Source organism: Somniosus microcephalus, chromosome 10 (assembly GCF_052327205.1).
Source record: "Somniosus microcephalus isolate GS21.2 chromosome 10, FLI_Smic_1.0, whole genome shotgun sequence".
NCBI classification, from domain to species: domain Eukaryota; kingdom Metazoa; phylum Chordata; class Chondrichthyes; order Squaliformes; family Somniosidae; genus Somniosus; species Somniosus microcephalus.
This window is the reverse complement of record NC_140996.1, coordinates 1,093,621-1,107,811: the sequence shown is the minus strand read 5'-3', so window position 1 is coordinate 1,107,811 and position 14,191 is coordinate 1,093,621.

Sequence of the window (14,191 nt, the reverse complement as noted above, 5' to 3'; positions counted from 1 at the left end):
TTCATCTCCCGCAATGTCTGATTTACTCATCACAATGTCTTATTCACCCATCCCGCCTTGTCTGATTCAGCCCACGCAATGTTTCATTCACCCACTCGCATTATCTGATTCACCCCCCGCAATGTCTGATTCAGCCCACGCAATGTTTCATTCACCCACTGCATTGTCTGATTCACCCCCCGCAATGTCTGATTCACCCACGCAATGTCTGATTCACCCCTCGCAATGTCTGATTCACCCCCCGCAATGTCTGATTCACCCACGCAATGTCTGATTCACGCCCCGCAATGTCTGATTCACGCCCCGCAATGCCTGATTCACGCCTCGCAATGTCTGATTCACGCCCCGCAATGTCTGATTCACGCCCCGCAATGTCTGATTCACCCATCCGCAATGTCTGATTCACCCCCCGCAATGTCTGATTCACCCCCCGCAATGTCTGATTAACCCCCCGCAATGTCTGATTCACCCCCTCAATGTCTTATTCACCCCCCCGCAAAGTCTGATTCACCCCCCGCAATGTCTGATTCACCCCCAACTCAATGTCTTATTCACCCCCCGCAATGTCTGATTCACCCCCCCCGCAATGTTTGATTCACCCCCCGCAAAATCTGATTCACCCCCCCCGCAGTGTTTGATTCACCCCCCGCAGTGTCTGATTCACCCCTCCGCAATGTCTGATTCACCCCCCCGCAATGTCTGATTCACCCCCCTCTCAATGTCTGATTCACCCCCCCAACAATGTTTGATTCACCCCCCTCCCGCAATGTCTGATTCATCCCCCGGAATGTCTGATTCACCCCCACAATGTCTGATTCACCCCCGCAATCGCTGATTCACCCCCCGCAATGCCTGATTCAACCCCCCCGCAATGGCTGATTCACCCCCGCAATGTCTGATGCAACCCCCCGCCGCAATGTATGATTCACTCCCTGCAATGTCTGATTCACCCCCACTGCAATGTCTGATTCACACCCACGCAATGTCTGATTCACCCCCCACAATGTCTGATTCATCCCCCCGCAAAATCTGATTCACCCCCCAATGACTGATTCAAGCCCCCGCAAGGTATGATTCACCCCCTGCAATGAATGATTCACTCCCCCTGCAATGTCTGATTTGCCCCCCGCAATGTCTGATTCAACCCCCGCAATGTCTGATTCACCCGCCGCAATGTCTAATGCATCCCCCGCAATGTCTGATTCAACCCCCGCAATGTCTGATTCAACCCCCGCAATGTCTGATTAACCCCTCCACAATGTCTGATTCACCCTCCGCAATGTCTGATTAACCCCTCCACAGTGTCTGATTCACCCCCAACTCAATGTCTTATTCACCCCCCCGCAAAGTCTGACTCACCGCCCCGCAATGTCTGATTCACCCCCCCCCAGCAATGTCTGATTCACCCCCCCAAAATGTCTGATTCATTCCCCCCACAGTTTGAGTCACCCCTCGCAATGTCTGATTCAATCCCCCGCAAAGTCTGATTCACCCCCCCGCAACGTCTGGTTCACTCCCCCCAACAATGTCTGATTCACCCCCCCCGCAATGAATGATTCACTCCCCCTGCAATATCTGATTCAACCCCGCAATGTCTGATTCACACCCCGCAATGTCTGATTCACCCCCCGCAATGTCTGATTCACCCTCCCCCCGCAATATCTGATTCACCCCCCACAATGTCCGATTCATCCTCCCCCCACAATGTCTGATTCACCCCCTCCAGAATGTCTGATTCACCCCCCGCAATGACTGATTCACCCCCCGCAATGTTTGATTCACCCCCCCGCAATCTTTGATTCACCCCCCGCAATGTTTGATTCACCCCCACCGCAATGTCTGATTCATTCCCCCGCAATGTCTGATTCATCCCCCCCCGCAATGTCTGATTCACCCCCCTCAATGTCTGATTCACCCCCAGCAATGTCTGATTGAACCCCCGCAGTGTCTGATTCCCCCCCCGCAGTGTCTGACTCCCCCCCGCAATGTTTGATTCACTCCCCCCGCAATGACTGATTCACCCCCAGCAATGTCTGATTCACCCCCCGCAATGTCTGATTCACCCCGCAATGTCTGATTCACCCCCCGCAATGTCTGATTCACCCCCGCAATGTCTGATTCACTCCCGCAATGTCTGATTCACCCCCGCAATGTATGATTCCCTCCTGCAATGTCTGATTCACCCCCCGCAATGTCTGATTCACCCCCCCGCAATGTCTGATTCACCCCCCGCAATGAATGATTCACCCCTCGCAAAGTCTGATTCACTCCCCCCGCAATGTCTGAGTCACTCCCCCCCGCAATGTCTCATTCACCCCCCCCTGCAATGTCTGATTCACCCCCCGCAATGTCTGATTCACCACCCCCGCAATGTCCGATTCAGTCCCCCCCACAATGTCTGATTCACTCCCCCCACAATGTCTGATTCACTCCCCCCAGCAATATCTGATTCACACCCCCCCCGCAATGTCTGATTCACCCCCCCGCAATGTGTGATTCATCCGCCCCCCCCGCAATGTCTGATTCACCCCCTCGCAATGTCTGATTCACCCCCTCCACATGTCTGATTCATCCCCACCCGCAATGTTTGATTCACACCCCGCAATGTCTGATTCACCCACCGCAATTTCTGATTCACCCCCCGCAATGTCTTATTCATCCCTGCATTTTCTGAGTCACCCTCCCCGCAATGTCTGATTCACCCCCTGCAATGTCTGATTCTGCCCCCGCAATGTCTGATTCACCCCAGCAATGTCTGATTCACCCCCCCGCAATGTCTGATTCACCCCCCCCGCAATGTCTGATTCACCCCCCCCGCAATGTCTGATTCACCCCCCCCCGCAATGTCTGATTCAACCCCCTCAATGTCTGATTCACCCCCCGCAATGTCACGGACTGCTGAAGTTGGTTATAACAGGTGTTTACTGAATGGAGACAAAACTGGAACTACTATACCAAGTTACTACTCAGGCTTATGTACAGGGGTGGTCACTACTGGTACTGAAGTATACAGGGGCTGCAGAATATAGTTCCTTCTTCAAGGTACATACACTACAGCGGGGATTGTGAATCAGACATTGCGGGGGGGTGAATCAGACATTGCGGGTGGGTGAATCAGACAGCGGGGGGGTTAATCAGACATTGCGGGGTGGTGAATCTGACTTTGCGGGGATTGTGAATCAGACATTGCGAGTGGGCTGAATCAGACATTGCGGGGGGTGGGGTGAATCAGACATTGCGGGGAGTGAATCAGACATTGCAGGGGGTGAATCAGACATTGCGGGGCTGAATCAGACATTGCAGGGGGTGAATCAGATATAGCGGGGGGGTGAATCAGACATTGCGGGGGTGAATCAGACCTTGCGAGGGGTCAAGCAGACTTTGCGGGGGGGTGAATCACACATTGCGGGGTGTGAATCAGACATTGCGGGGTGTGAATCAGACATTGCGGGGTTTGAATCAGACATTGCGGGGGGGTGAATCAGACATTGCGGGGTGAATCAGACATTGTGGTGGGGTGAATCAGACATGGGGTGGGTGAATCAGACATGGGGGGGTGAATCAGACATTGCGGGGTTTGAATCAGACATTGTGGGGTGGTTGAATCAGACATTGCGGGGGGTGAACCTGACATTTCGGGGGGTGAATCATACATTGCGGGAGGATGAATCAGATATTGTGGGGCTGGGCATGAATCAGACATTGTGGGGGGTGAATCAGACATTGCGGGGTGAATCAGATATTGCGGGGGGTTAATCAGACATTGCGGGGGGGTGAATCAGAAATTGCGGAGGGGTGAATCAGATATTGCAGAGGGGTGAATCAGACATTGCGGGGGATGAATCAGACATTGAGGGGGTTGAATCAGACATTGAGGGTTATGAATCAGACATTGCGGGGGGTGAATCAGACATTGCGGGGGGTGAATCAGACATTGCGGGGGATGAATCAGACATTGCGGGGGGGTGAATCAGACATTGCGGGGGGGTTAATCAGACATTGTGGGGGTGGTGAATCAGACATTGCAGGGGGTGAATCAGTCATTGCGGGGTGAATCAGACATTGCGGGGGGTGAATCAGACATTGCGGGGGGTGAATCAGACATTGCGGGGGGGTTAATCAGACATTGTGGGGGTGGTGAATCAGACATTGCGGGGGGTGAATCAGTCATTGCGGGGAGGTAAATCAGATATTGCAGAGGGAGAATCAGACAATGCGGAGGGAGTGAATCAGACATTGCGGGGGGTGAATCAGACATTGCGGGGGGTGAATCAGACATTGCGGGGGGTGAATCAGACATTGCGGGGGGTGAATCAGACATTGCGGGGGGTGAATCAGACATTGCGGGGGGGTTAATCAGACATTGCGGGGCTGTTCCTTCGCCTACCCGGGTTGGAAAGTGCTGGTATTTTAGACTCCGGTGAGGGGCAACTCCTCACTTCTAACAGGATCTGTTAGCACGCATAGTCCGGCTGCTCCAAGCCTGTGCAAGAGCTGGAGGCTTCACCGTAAGGAATGGTCCTCGTGTCCCAGTTACAATGTCTCATCATTGGAAAGGCTCTGAGCTGCTGAATGTGTTTGGGATTGAGGGTGAGGGGCGGGGGGGAGGAGAAGAAAAGGGAAAGGAGCAAATATTATCATTTAAGTAACTATCTGAGCAAAAGATTTGATGAAAAGATATTAAATAAAAGGCTTTTTTAAAAATAAAAAAAAATTCAGCCAAGTAGAAAGTGGCTGAATTTCTTGCTTTGTGTTAAATATGGAGAGTTCTGGGGATCCTTTCATGGTATCTGTCTGTGCAGAATGACGTTGCCCTGACTGAAGTCAAGCGTACGTGTGTTCGGTGAATAGCAGAGATGAAATTTTTGTTGAACTTCTCGTCATAGTGTTTTAGTTTGTGTGAGTCTTTCTTAATATATTTCTTAAGACTAAAGGGATATGGGGAGAAAGCAGGGACAGGCAACTGACTTTGGATGATCAGCCATGTTCTCATTAAATGGCGGAACAGGCTCGAAGGGCCGAATGGCCTACTCCTGCTCCTATCTTCTATGTTTCTATGTTTCTATGAATCAGACATTGCGGGGGGGGTGAATCGGACATTGCGGGGGGGGTGAATCAGACCTTGCGGGGAGGTAAATCAGATATTGCAGAGGGAGAATCAGACAATGCGGAGGGAGTGAATCAGACATTGCGGGGGGTGAATCAGACATTGCGGGGGGTGAATCAGACATTGCGGGGAGTGAATCAGACATTGCGGGGGGTGAATCAGACATTGCGGGGGGGTTAATCAGACATTGCGGGGGGGTGAATCAGACATAGCAGGGGGAGTGAATCAGACATAGCGGGGTGGTGAATCCAAATTTGCGGGGGGGTGAATCAGACGTATCGGGGGGGTGAATCCGACTTTGCGGGGATTGTGAATCAGACATTGCGGGGGGGTGAATCAGACATTGCGAGGGGCTGAATCAGAAATTGCTGGGGGGTTGAATCAGACATTGCGGGGGGGAGAATCGGACATTGCGGGGGATTTAATCAGACATTGTGGGGGTGGGGAATCAGACATTGCGGGGGGGTGAATCAGATATTGCGGGGGTGAATCAGTCATTGCGGGGGTTTAATCAGACAGTGCAGGGGGTGAATCAGACATTGTGGTGGGGTGAATCAGACATGGGGGTGTGAATCAGATATGGGGGGGTGGTGAATCAGACATTGCAGGGGGGTGAATTAGACATTGCAGGGGGGTGAATCAAACATTGCGAGGGGTGAACCTGACATTTCGGGGGGTGAATCTGACATTTCGGACGGTGAATCATATATTGCGGGGGGGTGAATCAGAAATTGTGGGGTTGGGCGTGAATCAGACATTGCGGGGTGAATCAGACATTGCGGGGGGCGAATCAGACATAGCGGGGGGTTAATCAAACATTGTGGGGGGGTGAATCAGAAATTGCTGGGGGGTAAATCAGACATTGCGGGGAGGTGAATCAGACATTGTGGGGTTGGGCGTGAACCAGACATTGCAGGGTGAATCAGACATTGCGGGGGTGAATCAGACATAGTGGGGGGTTAATCAAACATTGTGGGGGGGTGAATCAGAAATTGCGGGGGGGTGAATCAGAAATTGCGGGGGGGTAAATCAGACATTGCGGGGGAGCTGAATCAGGCATTGCGGGGGGGTGAATAAGATATTGCACAGCGAGAATCAGACAATGCGGGGGGAGTGAATCAGACATTGCAGGGGGTGAATCAGACATTGCGGGGGGAGAATCAGACATTGCAGGGGTGAATTAGACATTGCGGGGGGTGAATCAGACATTGCGGGAGGTGAATCACACATTGCGGGGGGTGAATCAGACATTGCGGGGGATGCACCCGACATTGCGGGGGGTGAATCAGACATTGCAGGTGGTGAATCAGACATTGAGGGGAGTGAATCAGTTATTTCGGTGGGGGGGTGAATCAGACATTGCGGGGGTTCAATCAGACATTGCGGGGGGGTGAATCAGACATTGCGGGGGGTGAATCAGACATTGCGGGATGTGAATCAGACATTGCAGGGGGGTGACTCAGACATTGCGGTAGGGTGAATCAGACATTGCGGGGGGTGAATCAGTCATAGCAGGGGGCGAATCACACATTCCGGGGGTTGAATCAGACATTGCGGGGGGTGAATCAGACATTGCGGGGGGTGAATCAGACATTGCGGGGGGGGTGAATTAGACATTGCGGGGGTTGAATCAGACATTTCAGGGGGTGAATCAGACATTGCGGGGGCTGAATCAGACATTGCGGGGGGTGAATCAGACATTGCTGGGTGTGAATCAGACATTGCGGGGGGTGATTCAGACATTGCGGGGGGCTGAATCAGACATTGCGGGGGGTGAATCAGACATTGCTGGGGGTGAATCAGACATTGCGGGAGAGGTGAATCTGACATTGTGGGGGGTGAATCAAACATTGCGGGGGGAGGATCAGACATTGCGGGGGCTGAATCAGACATTGCGGGGGGTGAATCAGACATTGCTGGGTGTGAATCAGACATTGCGGGGGGTGATTCAGACATTGCGGGGGGCTGAATCAGACATTGCGGGGGGGTGAATCAGACATTGCGGGGGGTGAATCAGACATTGCGGGAGAGGTGAATCTGACATTGTGGGGGGTGAATCAAACATTGCGGGGGGAGGATCAGACATTGCGGGGGTGATTCAGACCTTGCGGGGGTTGTGAATCAGACATTCCGGGGGGGGTAAATCAGGCATTGCGGGGGGTAAATCAGACATTGCGGGGGGGGTAAATCAGACATTGCGGGGGGGGTGAATCAAACATTGCTGGGTGGTAAATCAGACATTAAGGGGGGTGAATCAGAAATTGCGGGGTGAATCAGACATTGTGGGGGGGTGAATCTGACATTGCGGGGTGAATCAGACATTGCGGGGTTAATCAGACATTGTGGGGGGGTGAATCTGACATTGCGGGGTGAATCAGACATTGCGGGGTAAATCAGACATTGTGGGGAGTGAATCAGACATTGCGGGGGGTGAATCAGACATTGTGGGGGGTGAATCAGACATTGCGGGGGGTGAATCAGACATTGCGAGGGGTGAATCAGACATTGTGGGGGGTGAATCAGACATTGCGGGGGGTGAATCAGACATTGCGGGGGGTGAATCAGACATTGTGGGGGGTGAATCAGACATTGCGGGGGGTGAATCAGACATTGTGGGGGGTGAATCAGACATTGCGGGGGGTGAATCAGACATTGCGGGGGGTGAATCAGACATTGCGGGGGGTGAATCAGACATTGCGGGGGGTGAATCAGACATTGCGGGGGGTGAATCAGACATTGCGGGGGGCTGAATCAGAAATTGCGGGGGGTGAATCAGACATTGCGGGGGGTGAATCAGACATTGCGGGGGGTGAATCAGACATTGCGGGGGGTGAATCAGACATTGCGGGGGGCTGAATCAGAAATTGCGGGGGGTGAATCAGACATTGTGGGGGGTGAATCAGACATTGCGGGGGGTGAATCAGACATTGTGGGGGGTGAATCAGACATTGCGGGGGGTGAATCAGACATTGCGGGGGGTGAATCAGACATTGCGGGGGGCTGAATCAGAAATTGCGGCGGGAGTAAATCGGACATTGCGGGGGTGAATCAGACCTTGCGGGGGGTGTGAATCAGACATTGTGGGGGGGGGTGCATCACACATTGCGGGGGGGTGTATCAGACATTGCGGGGGATGAATCAGTCATTGCGGGGGTTTAATCAGACATTGCAGCGGGTGAATCAGACATTGAGGGGTGAATCAGACATTGTGGTGGGGTGAATCAGACATGAGGGGGGTTGAATCAAACATTGCGGGGTGTGAAGTAGATATTGCGGGGGGTGTTGAATCAGACACAGCGGGGGGTTAATCAAACATTGTGGGGGGGTGAATAAGACATGGCGGGGGGGTGAATTAGACATTGCAGGGGGTGAATCAGACATTGCGGGGGGTGAATCAGACATTGCAGGGGTGAATCAGACATTGCTGGGGTTGAATCAGACATTGCAGGGGGTGAATCACACGTTGCGGGTGGTGAATCAGACATTGCGGGTGATGAATCAGACATTGCGGGGTGGTGAATCAGACATTGCGGGGGGTGAATGAGACATTACGGGGGTTGAATCAGACATTGCGGGGGGTGAATCAGACATTGCAGTTGGGTGAATCTGACATTGCGGGGTGGATGAATCAGACATTGCGGGGGGTGAATCACACATTGCGGGGAGGTGAATCACACATTGTGGGGGGTGAATCAGACATTGCAGTGGGGTGAAAATGACGTTGCGGGGTGGGTAAATCAGACTTTGCGGGGATGAATCACACATTGCGGGTGATGAATCAGACATTGCGGGGTGGTTAATCAGACATTGTGGGGGGTGAATCAGACACTGCAGGGGGTGAATCAGACATTGCGGGGGGTGAATCAGACATTGCGGGGGGTGAATCAGATATTGTGGGGGGGGAATCAAACACTGCAGGGGGTGAATCAGACATTGCGGGGGGTGACTCAGACATTGCGGGGGCTGAATCAGACATTGCGGGGGGTGAATCAGACATTGCAGGGGGTGAATCAGACATTGCGGGGGCTGAATCAGACATTGCGGGGGGTGACTCAGACATTGCGGGGGCTGAATCAGACATTGCGGGGGGTGAATCAGACATTGCAGGGGGTGAATCAGACATTGCGGGGGCTGAATCACACATTGCGGGGGGTGAATCAGACAATGCGGGGGATGAATCAGACATTGCCGGGGGGTCATTCAGACATTGCGGTGTGTGAATCAGACATTGCGGGAGTGAATCAGACATTGCGGGAGAGAATCAGACATTGCGGGGGGTGAATCTGACATTGCGGGGTGTGAATCCGACATTGCGGGGGCTGAATCCGACATTGCGGGGGGTGAATCAGACATGGCGGGTGGTGAATCAGACATTGCGGGTGATGAGTCAGACATTGCGGGGGGGTGAATCAGACATCGCGGGGGTGTGAATCAGACATTGCAGGGGGTGAATCAGACATTGCAGGGGGTGAATCAGGCATTGCGGGGGGTGAATCAGACATTGCGGGGGGTGAATCAGACTTTGCGGGGTGTGAATCAGACATTGCGGGGGGGTGAATCAGACATTGCGGGGCGTGAATCAGACATCGCGGGGGGTGAATCAGACATTGCGGGGGGTGAATCAGACATTGCGGGGGGTGAATCAGACATTGCAGGGGGTGAATCAGACATCGCGGGGGGGTGAATCAGACATTGCGGGGGGTGAATCAGACATTGCGGGGGGTGAATCAGACATTGCAGGGGGTGAATCAGACATTGCGGGGGGTGAATCAGACTTTGCGGGGTGTGAATCAGACATTGCGGGGGGTGAATCAGACATTGCGGGGGGTGAATCAGACATCGCGGGGGGGTGAATCAGACATCGCGGGGGGGTGAATCAGACATTGCAGGGGGTGAATCAGACATTGTGGGGGGTGAATCAGACATCGCGGGGGGGTGAATCAGACATTGCGGGGGGTGAATCAGACATTGCGGGGGGTGAATCAGACATTGCAGGGGGTGAATCAAACATTGCAGGGGGTGAAACAGACATCGCGGGGGGAGGATCAGACATCGCGGGGGGGTGAATCAGACATTGCGGGGGGTGAATCAGACATTGCGGGGGGGGAATCAAACACTGCAGGGGGTGAATCAGACATTGCGGGGGGGGAATCAAACACTGCAGGGGGTGAATCAGACATTGCGGGGGCTGAATCAGACATTGCGGGGGGTGAATCAGACATTGCGGGGGCTGAATCAGACATTGCGGGGGGTGACTCAGACATTGCGGGGGCTGAATCAGACATTGCGGGGGGTGAATCAGACATTGCAGGGGGTGAATCAGACATTGCGGGGGCTGAATCAGACATTGCGGGGGGTGACTCAGACATTGCGGGGGCTGAATCAGACATTGCCGGGGGGTCATTCAGACATTGCGGTGTATGAATCAGACATTGCGGGAGTGAATCAGACATTGCGGGAGAGAATCAGACATTGCGGGGGGTGAATCTGACATTGCGGGTGATGAGTCAGACATTGCGGGGGGGTGAATCAGACATCGCGGGGGTGTGAATCAGACATTGCAGGGGGTGAATCAGACATTGCGGGGGGTGAATCAGACATTGCGGGGGGGTGAATCAGACATTGCGGGGGGTGAATCAGACATCGCGGGGGGTGAATCAGACATTGCGGGGGGTGAATCAGACATTGCGTGGGTGAATCAGACATTGCAGGTGGTGAATCAGACATCGCGGGGGGTGAATCAGACATTGCGGGGGGTGAATCAGACATTGCGGGGGGTGAATCAGACATTGCAGGGGGTGAATCAGACATTGCGGGGGTGAATCAGACTTTGCGGGGTGTGAATCAGACATTGCGGGCTGTGAATCAGACATTGCAGGGGGTGAATCAGACATTGCGGGGGTGAATCAGACATCGCGGGGGTGAATCAGACTTTGCGGGTGTGAATCAGACATTGCAGGGGTGAATCAGACATTGCAGGGGGTGAATCAGACATTGCGGGGGTGAATCAGACTTTGCGGGTGTGAATCAGACATTGCAGGGGGTGAATCAGACATTGCAGGGGTGAATCAGACATTGCAGGGGGTGAATCAGACATTGCAGGGGGTGAATCAGACATTGCGGGGGGTGAATCAGACATTGCAGGGGGTGAATCAGACATTGCGGGGGTGAATCAGACATTGCAGGGGGTGAATCAGACATTGCAGGGGTGAATCAGACATTGCGGGGCTGAATCAGACATTGCGGGGGTGAATCAGACATTGCAGGGGGTGAATCAGACATTGCAGGGGGTGAATCAGACATTGCGTGGGTGAATCAGACTTTGCGGGGTGTGAATCAGACATTGCGGGTGTGAATCAGACATTGCAGGGGGTGAATCAAACATTGCAGGGGGTGAAACAGACATCGCGGGGGGAGGATCAGACATCGCGGTGGGGTGAATCACGGTGGGGTGAATCAGACATTCCGGGGGTTGAATCAGACATTGCGGGGGGGTGACTGAGACATTATGGGGGGCGGGTGAATCAGACATTGCGGGGGGGTGATTCAGACATTGCGGGGGGGTGAATCAGACATAGGGGGGTGAATTAGACATTGGGGGTAAATCAGACATTGCGGGGGGGTGACTCAGACATTATGGGGGGCGGGTGAATCAGACATTGCGGGGGGTGGTGGATCAGATATTGTGGTGGGGTGAATCAGACATAGGGGGGTGAATTAGACATTGGGGGTAAATCAGACATTGCGGGGGTGTGAATCAGACATTGCGGGGTGAATCAGATATTGCGGGGGAGTTAATCAGTCATTGCGGGGGGGTGGATCAGAAATTGCGGAGGGGTGAATCAGACATTGCGGGGGGGGTGAATCAGACGCTGTGGGGGGGGTGAATCAGATATTGCGGAGGGTGAATCAGACATTGCGGGGGATGAATCAGACATTGCGGGTGGTGAATCATACATTGAGGGGGTTGAATCAGACATTGCGGGGGGCGAATCAGACCTTGCGGGGGTGTGAATCAGACATTGCGGGGGGTGAATCAGACATTGCGGGTGATGAATCAGACATTGCGGGTGATGAATCAGACATTGTGGGGGGGTGAATCAGACATTGCCGGGGTTGAATCAGACATTGCGGGTGGTGAATCAGACATTGCAGTGGGGTGAATCTGACATTGCGGGGTGGGTGAATCAGACTTTACGGGGATGTATCAGACATTGCGGGGAGTGAATCAGATATTGCGAGGGGGTTAACCAGACATTGTGGGGTTGGTGAATCAGACATTGCGGGGGGTGAATCAGACATTGTGGGGGTGGTGAATCAGACATTGCCGGGGGGTGAATCAGACATTGCGGTGTGTGAATCAGACATTGCGGGAGTGAATCAGATATTGCGGGAGAGAATCAGACATTGCGGGGGGTGAATCTGACATTGCGGGGTGTGAATCCGACATTGCGGGGGCTGAATCCGACATGGCGGGTGGTGAATCAGACATTGCGGGTGATGAGTCAGACATTGCGGGGGGTGAATCAGACATCGCGGGGGTGTGAATCAGACATTGCGGGGGGTGAATCAGACATTGCAGGGGGTGATCAGACATTGCGGGGGGTGAATCAGACATTGCAGGGGGTGAATCAGACATTGCGGGGGGTGAATCAGACTTTGCGGGGTGTGAATCAGACATTGCGGGAGGGTGAATCAGACATTGCGGGGGGGTGAATCAGACATCGCGGGGGGGTGAATCAGACATTGCGGGGGTGAATCAGACATTGCGGGGTGTGAATCAGACATTGCAGGGGGTGAATCAGACATCGCGGGGGGTGAATCAGACATTGCGGGGGGTGAATCAGACATTGCGGGGGGTGAATCAGACATTGCAGGGGGTGAATCAGACATTGCGGGGGGTGAATCAGACATTGCGGTGGGTGAATCAGACATTGCGGGCGGGGGGGTGAATCAGACATCGCGGGGGGGTGAATCAGACATTGCGGGGGGTGAATCAGACATTGCGGGGGGTGAATCAGACATTGCACGGGGTGAATCAGACATTGCGGGGGGTGAATCAGACTTTGCGGGGTGTGAATCAGACATTGCGGGGGGTGAATCAGACATTGCGGGGGTGAATCAGACATTGCAGGGGGTGAATCAGACATTGCGGGGGGTGAATCAGACATCGCGGGGGGGTGAATCAGACATTGCGGGGGGTGAATCAGACATTGCACGGGGTGAATCAGACATTGCGGGGGGTGAATCAGACATTGCAGGGGGTGAATCAGACATTGCAGGGTGTGAATCAGACATTGCGGGGGGTGAATCAGACTTTGCGGGGTGTGAATCAGACATTGCGGGGTGTGAATCAGACATTGCAGGGGGTGAATCAAACATTGCAGGGGGTGAAACAGACATCGCGGGGGGGAGGATCAGACATCGCGGGGGGGTGAATCAGACATTCCGGGGGTTGAATCAGACATTGCGGGGGGGTGACTCAGACATTATGGGGGGCGGGTGAATCAGGACATTGCGGGGGGGGTGATTCAGACATTGCGGGGGGGTGAATCAGACATAGGGGGGTGAATTAGACATTGGGGGTAAATCAGACATTGCGGGGGGGTGACTCAGACATTATGGGGGGCGGGTGAATCAGACATTGCGGGGGGTGGTGGATCAGATATTGTGGTGGGGTGAATCAGACATAGGGGGGTTGAATTAGACATTGGGGGTAAATCAGACATTGCGGGGGTGTGAATCAGACATTGCGGGGTGAATCAGATATTGCGGGGGAGTTAATCAGTCATTGCGGGGGGGGTGGATCAGAAATTGCGGAGGGGTGAATCAGACATTGCGGGGGGGTGAATCAGACGCTGTGGGGGGGGTGAATCAGATATTGCGGGGGGTGAATCAGACATTGCGGGGGATGAATCAGACATTGCGGGTGGTGAATCATACATTGAGGGGGTTGAATCAGACATTGCGGGGGGCGAATCAGACCTTGCGGGGGTGTGAATCAGACATTGCCGGGGGGTGAATCAGACATTGCGGGTGATGAATCAGACATTGCGGGTGATGAATCAGACATTGTGGGGGGTG